The sequence below is a fragment of the Grammomys surdaster genome, unplaced genomic scaffold (assembly GCF_004785775.1).
Source record: "Grammomys surdaster isolate TR1022 unplaced genomic scaffold, NIH_TR_1.0 63, whole genome shotgun sequence".
NCBI lineage: Eukaryota > Metazoa > Chordata > Mammalia > Rodentia > Muridae > Grammomys > Grammomys surdaster.
In genome coordinates this window covers 11,373,619-11,380,814 of record NW_021604565.1, presented here as the reverse complement: position 1 = coordinate 11,380,814, position 7,196 = coordinate 11,373,619, and the positions used below count along the sequence as shown (strand labels likewise).

Sequence of the window (7,196 nt, the reverse complement as noted above, 5' to 3'; positions counted from 1 at the left end):
TCTCTCTCTCTCTCTCTCTCTCTCTCTCTCTCTCTCTCTCTCTCTCTTTTTCTCTCTCTGCCTCTACTACCCTCCTGGCTCCCCTCCCCATGTCCTGAATAAACTCTACTCTATGTTATACCAGTGTGTGACTGGTCCCTCAGGGGGAAGAGATGCCTCGGCATGGGCCCACTGAGACATCCCCTTCCCCCATACCTCTCCACACACCCACAGAACACACTCTTTATCTTTTTATAAACACATCATTGGTGCCGTGACTTGCCCAGAGGTTTGCAGGTTTACATCAGACCAGCTACCAAAGGCGAGATCAAAGACTTCGAGATCCACGACCAGCCATGCAGCTGCTGCTAGCAGCCACCGGCTACTGTGACCATGCAGGACCAACGCCACATGGCCGCCAACCCCACCGCTGCTGCCACCGCTGCCACTGCTGTACCGTGTGGACTCCATCCGCTGCTACCTGCCATCACCGACCCTGTGAATTTCTACCACTGCTGCAGACCAACTCCACCCACCGCTGCGAGGCTCACAAAACTCCCACCATGTGAGCTGTGCCACTGCAGCCCCCCCCCCCCCCCGCAAAAAAAACGTGGTGCTGTCACGTGGGCTAGGCAGCCAGACAGGCCTACACAGACTTCACGGTTCCGTCTTTCCTGATACCAGACTGCATAAGCCCACAAACACACATCAGCATATTGATTGGTAAGGAGCTTCCAATTGGTGGGAGGGACCCTGAATGCTCAGATAGGGCCTGGCCAGCCTTCCCTGGGTTGGCATTTCACTGCCCCAGTCCATATGACTGGCCTCTAGCTGACCTACGACTTAGGACATTGGCCGTTGGGTGATTTCCCTCCTCAAAAGCAGTTCACAGCCCCCCAAGCTCTTGCAGCAGCCGGGAATCCTGGTACCAGGTTGAACTGCTTTCTGGCAATCTCCGGAAGTTCACCACAGCCGAAGCCCCTAGATATTCTCGTGACGACCTGATATCTAAGCTGTTTGCCTGATTCGTTACCGACTTTTCTTTCAGGATGCCAATATGAATAGCTTGGTAACAGCCCCCCCCGCCGTCACCCAATGGGTGCTACATTGTCTTCAACTGCACCCACAGACACCCCACTGGGTTGTCTCCTGAAAAAACTCAAATCTCTAAAGTTAACACCTGATTTGAGGCCTTCCAAACCGATACACCTCTGCAATAAGGTCTGGATTCAGTACCCTCTAGATAATGGTTTAAAATGGCCACCTAATGGCATGCTAGACCCAATCCTTTTAAAGCGTCTTCATACATACTGCCAGCAGTCTGGTAAATGGAAAGAGGTTCCCTATACCCAAACATTCATCTACCTTCCCTCTAATACCTCTATGTGTTCTGCCTGTTCCCCACTCCTTTTAGCCATCCCTCACTGGTCAGAGTAACCATCCACATGGTCCCAGGAAAGATTTCTTGAGCTCGGAGCTAACCCTGTCCTTCCCTAACCCTTGTTCTAGGACTCCTCCCTTTGGGTGAGACGCTTCCCCTCTCCTTTTGAGACAGTTTGTTTCTCTCAGCTGAGTACCCCAGGCCAGGCCTGGACAGACTGTTCTCTCTCAGGAGCACCAGCTCCAAGCTCTAGTCCCCAGCATTTCTCTCCCAGGGGTCAGTCTTTCACGTGCTACTCCCCCTCCTCCATCATTTTCAGCTGGCTACACCCACTAGTTCAGCCTGTTTGCCTGAAGCAGCAGGTCTGGGACCCTGCTTGCTCCCTTCCCTCTGCGGTTCTTAGCTCTGCTCTGGGTCTACTCTTTGCACCATGCCAGGGACCTCTCTGAGACTTGCTTCCCCACGTGCTCCAGCGCAAAGGGCTTGACTGCCTGCACACGAGAGAGAGGCTCTCTCGTTTTCTCTCTCTCTCTCTCTCTCTCTCTCTCTCTCTCTTTCTCTCTCTCTGCCTGTGACCTGTAAAGTGAGTGCTAGCAGGGCCTTCCACCACAAAAACAGCTAACATGAATATTGCTGTAATATGGGACATGCTTGCTTTTCCTTGCCCACTGCAGGCTCTAGCTGCCAGAGGAACTAGGCAGTGACTTCTGGCCACTAGTTGGAAGACCAGCCCTGCCACCGCTGCTGACCTTGGATCTGACACCAGCACCTATGCCCTCAGCTGCAGGCCCATAGCACAACCCCAGGTCATGACCTGTGGCTCATAGCCCCAACCCACCAGCCATACGATTGTATGCCACTGTTGCCAGCTTTCTTATTCTGGTCCTAGCCAAATGTTTCTTTGCTAATACAAAAAATGTGCTTTTCTCTACCTACACAACCCGACAAAGTTACTTAAGACTCTTTCCTATCCTGTCTTAATAGATTTTTACTACTGCTATTAAATTCTATTCAGTTACAACCAATCCTTGTCAGAAGTCTGCTAGTAGTATATTTAAGTTTATAGCTGACAGAATTCCCAAAGCCTCTAACAGTTGATCCAAGATGGTTTCAGGAGACTTGGACACCTCAAAGATACAGCCTGGATTGTATGCGATGACATGGTCACTAACAAATGCAGTGGACTAAACTGGATGCCCTGTATCAAATGACTTGGCTAAACCAAGGTAAGTCATTTCTCATGTCACACGTATCCATTCCAGAGAGAAAAAGCCATGCATCTTCTGCGCTTAGAAACCAAACTGACTTCACCCAAGAGACTATGGAAACCACGGGAACTGTTGGCTAGTGGACTCTGTCATTTTTTAAAAAAATAATATATAACTGGTAGACTATTGTTTACTCTTTCTCAGACTTCTGACTACATTGACAGCTAAGCTTTCACAGACATTATCTGTTACCTCATTACCTAAACTCAGTTGCCATCAATTAAATGCTTCATATTTCCTCTTCTTGCTATGAAACTGTCCTAATATTATCTAAGTTCCTATAAACTTGCCTAACTCTAATAAAACATTCCACTATACTATCCAGCAAAGGTTCATCTTAAAGACTGCTCATGTTAACTCATGCTGTTATCTCTTTCGTAAACTTGTAAACTACAGGAAACTCACTCAGATCTACCTCTCACGGACAAATAGACGCCATCCAGATAAGTACATCTGCCTGAAGTTCCCACTTACTACCTATAACAAAGGGTGAGATCCCTCTGAGTTTCAAATGTACATCCTAGAAAAAATTTTCTTTCTCCCAAATGTACTTAATCTTATTCCCTACATCTTGTCAAGTCCAGGCACATCCAAAACAGCTCAGAGAAGCAACCTCCAGATGCTCCATCTCCTGTCACACACACAGCTGCTTCTACTGGACCTGTTCCTTCTGACCTATCTCAGATGGCTCTCTCCATAGACCCTGGACAGCAGGAAACAGCCAACTCTCCTAAGACCGGACAAACATCCCTTATACCCATTCTTCTAGGTTCCCCCTAGAGACACATTGCTCCCAATGCCAGCAGGAAGTAGCCAGATATCACGATGACCCTATTCCTGCTTCAACGTCATCTCTTTCTAGTTTTTCTTTTTTAATTAAACCAAGATGGAGGAATGTTATTATTCTGTCTAAACTTCACCTCCACAGTTATCTGGCAACAGCTAGGTAGGCCTGCCCACTATAAAAGGGGCTGCTTGCCCCCTTCTCTCTCTCTTGATCTCTTGATCTCTTGCCTCTAGCTTCTCTCTGTCCCCTTGCCTCTCCTCCTTCCCTTCCCCCTCTCTCCACGTGGTCATGGCCAGCCTCCTCTATTCTTCTACTTCTCTCTCTCTCTCTCTCTCTCTCTCTCTCTCTCTCTCTGCCTCTACTACCCTCCTGGCTCCCCTCCCCATGTCCTGAATAAACTCTACTCTATGCTATACCAGTGTGTGGCTGGTCCCTCAGGGGGAAGCGATGCCTCAGCATGGGCCTGCTGAGACATCCCCTTCCCCCATACCTCTCCACACAACCACAGAACATACTCTTTATCTTTTTATAAACACATCACACACACACACACACACACACGAGGAGGGGGGCAGAGAGACAGACAGACAGAAACAGAGAGACAGAGATGGGGGGAGGCATGCATCACACAGACATGAAGGCCAGTGAGACAGACCAGAAGATAAAGTACTTGCTTCTCAAGGCTGGAGATTTGGTTGGAAAGAACTGACTCTACATGGTTGTTCTCCATCTCCACGCGAGCCTCCATTAAAGCTTTAAGACATAGCGGCGAAAGGTGACTCGTCAAGATGGTTCGCTACTCTCTTGACCCGGAAAATCCCACAAAATCTTGTAAATCACGAGGTTCAAACCTTCGCGTTCACTTTAAGAACACCCGGGAAACTGCCCAGGCCATCAAGGGCATGCACATCCGCAAAGCTACCAAGTACCTGAAGGATGTCACTTTAAAAAAGCAATGTGTGCCATTCCGTCGGTATAATGGTGGAGTTGGTAGGTGCGCCCAGGCCAAACAATGGGGCTGGACACAGGGACGGTGGCCAAAGAAGAGTGCAGAGTTTTTGCTGCACATGCTTAAAAACGCCGAGAGTAATGCGGAACTTAAGGGTTTAGATGTAGACTCTCTAGTAATTGAACACATACAGGTGAACAAGGCACCTAAGATGCGCCGACGAACTTACAGAGCTCATGGCCGGATTAACCCATACATGAGTTCCCCTGCCACATTGAGATGATCCTCACTGAGAAGGAACCGATTGTTCCAAAGCCAGAAGAGGAGGTTGCACAGAAGAAAAAGATATCCCAGAAGAAACTGAAGAAACAGAAGCTCATGGCACGGGAATAAATTTAGCATAAAATAAATGCAGATAAAAGTAAAAAAAAAAAAAAAAAAAAAGCTTTAAGACATGAAAGTAGATGAGGGATGAGTTGGGAAGAGGAAGAGGAGAGGAACAAGAAAGGGTGATGGGGTCTAAATGCATTGGGCCTGTGTCTGAAAAGTTGTAATGAAACCCATTACTATATTCACTGATATATGCTAATTAAAATAGGAAAGATATTCTATAAATACATAATAATGGTGATATTATGTAATATAATTATATATGATTAATATAATCAGACAATATGGATTTTTCACATAATAATAAGTTGATGCTTGTCCTCAAGTCAGTGGTATTTTCTTGGTTTGGCATTTACAGCTCTCTTGTGTGCTCGTGCTCTCTCTCTCTCTCTCCCTCTCTTTCTCTCTCTCTCTCTCTCTCTTTTTCTCTCTCTCTCTGCATCTGAAGGATGTGTAACATCCTTGAGAGGAAAATGAAAAGGCTTTTAAGGACAGTCCTTTCACCTCTGAGCAAATGAAGAGAACTTTTGTGTGAGAAACAGCCTTCAGTGAAGCAACAGGGGGCAAAGAAAGAATGTTCTGAAATAATACAAGCACTTTGACTTTTGTTTGAGCCGTTTGTCTCCTTTCCATGAGACAATGAGTTCTTTCACAAAGCTTTATCAGGATGCTGGGACAGAGAAAGGTGGCTGCTCTAACAGCTGGGGTCCTTCTTAGCATCACTATCTGACTCACCAGGCAAGTAGGATCAAGAACAATGCCATTCCTTTATTTGAGAGATCTGGCTGTTGATATTCATGCAACCTCACTTGTGTGTTATAACTCTCTGGTCTTTAACCATCAGCAAGAGGTATGACATGAAAGTGGTGTCTGTACCTGAACACCAGCCCCTAGAACCCTGCTCTCCTAGAAAAGTCTATAGCCAATGCTCAGCCCCATTCACATAAGAAAAGGAAGTGGCAGGCTGGGGATGGCTTAGTGGGTGAATGCACTTGCTATCAGTCTGAGTTCTATCCCCACGACTCGTGTGGTAGCAGGGAACCAACTTCCACAGGTTGTCCTCTGACCTCCATGTGTGTGCTTAAGGGCATACATGCACATAAATACATACAATAAACATGTAAATGTAATTAAGAAAAAAAAGCAGGAAGAGCATTAATGTTGGCTTAGTGCCTATGACAGAGTAGGCAGGGAACCAAGTATTTTGGAAACTGTCATCTCACTTGAGCCCCAACAAAACAGATAAGATCTTACTTTTGAGGACAGAGTGCTAAAGTTTATAGATAGAGGCCCTCCAAGGCCTCAGAGCTAGAACTGGTAAAACCATGAAGACTCTCTCCCTGCCACCTCTCAGGCAGAGAGAGACAGAGGGACATCAGGTTGGCATCTGTGTCCCTCACAGACTTCTGTCAGCATAGATCAATACATGACTCTAAGCATTTACAGATAACCAGGCCATCCTGAGAATAAATCTCAGAGCTGGGCCCCTCTTGTCTTCCTTCCACCTATTATCAGAACTGCCATTTCCTGCATGGCCAGCAAACGGGAAGCCAATGTATGCTAGGACATAAAGGTACCCAGAGGCAGCTCGAAATTTTACACCCTGGTTATTACCAGGTTGACCTGACTGTCTATGACTTCCAACCAGAGGTGAAGATTTGCCGCTAATTCAGCTTGTCCAGGCAGGAACTCATCTCCTCTTCCTCGAGTCCTTTCATGGTCAAGGCTACCCCTTGGCTTAGCTGTCTACACCTAGACCGGTAACTGCAAACCAGTTTCCATCTGCCCTCTGCATCCTGACCGCATTCAGGCATGCACAAACTTCACTTTCTTCTCTTGGCTTCCTTCCTGTCTCTTAGCTGCTTCTTCTGTGGCTGCAGCCAATTTTGCAGTCTAGGCCTTTTGCACCCAGACTCTCTGAGACACTGCTAAAATGGCCTCTCTGTAGCTCCTTCACCTGTTTAAGGTCTGTCAACGGCCTCACTGAACAAATGTTACCCCCCTCTCCCATTACTGACCACTGGCCATCTCTCCAATATGGATGTCTCCACATTTAGCTAAGGCTTCCAAGTGAAGCCTGAAGCACCCAGATTGTTTTGCAGTGGGTGGCCTTGCCTATGCTCCAGTGCCTACACTCTGTATTAACCAAGACGATATTCAGCCCTCTATGACTCATGTGTCACTCAGGCAGTAAAATGTCCCACATTTTCACAAGGATTGACTTTTCCATACATTACAGATGGGCTTGTTGTCTGTGTCCGTACTTCATTCATTTTTCTTACTATCTCAAATCTCTTCCTGTCTTGGTATGAGCTACTCTTTGCTCTTATACCCTGTCACCTGTGTCTCCAACATGCTGGTTCCAAATTATGTAAATAAGTTTGTATAGTATCAATGTGTTGGACAAATGTCTATTCAACAGAAGATCGATAAAGGTCGAGC

The 7,196-nt window shown here is 46.7% G+C and overlaps 1 pseudogene; it reads left to right on the top strand.

Moving 5' to 3' along the window:
• The first annotated feature begins 4,181 nt into the window (after positions 1-4,181).
• On the top strand, positions 4,182-4,804 carry LOC114619810 (annotated as a pseudogene).
• The last annotated feature ends 2,392 nt before the right edge of the window (positions 4,805-7,196 follow it).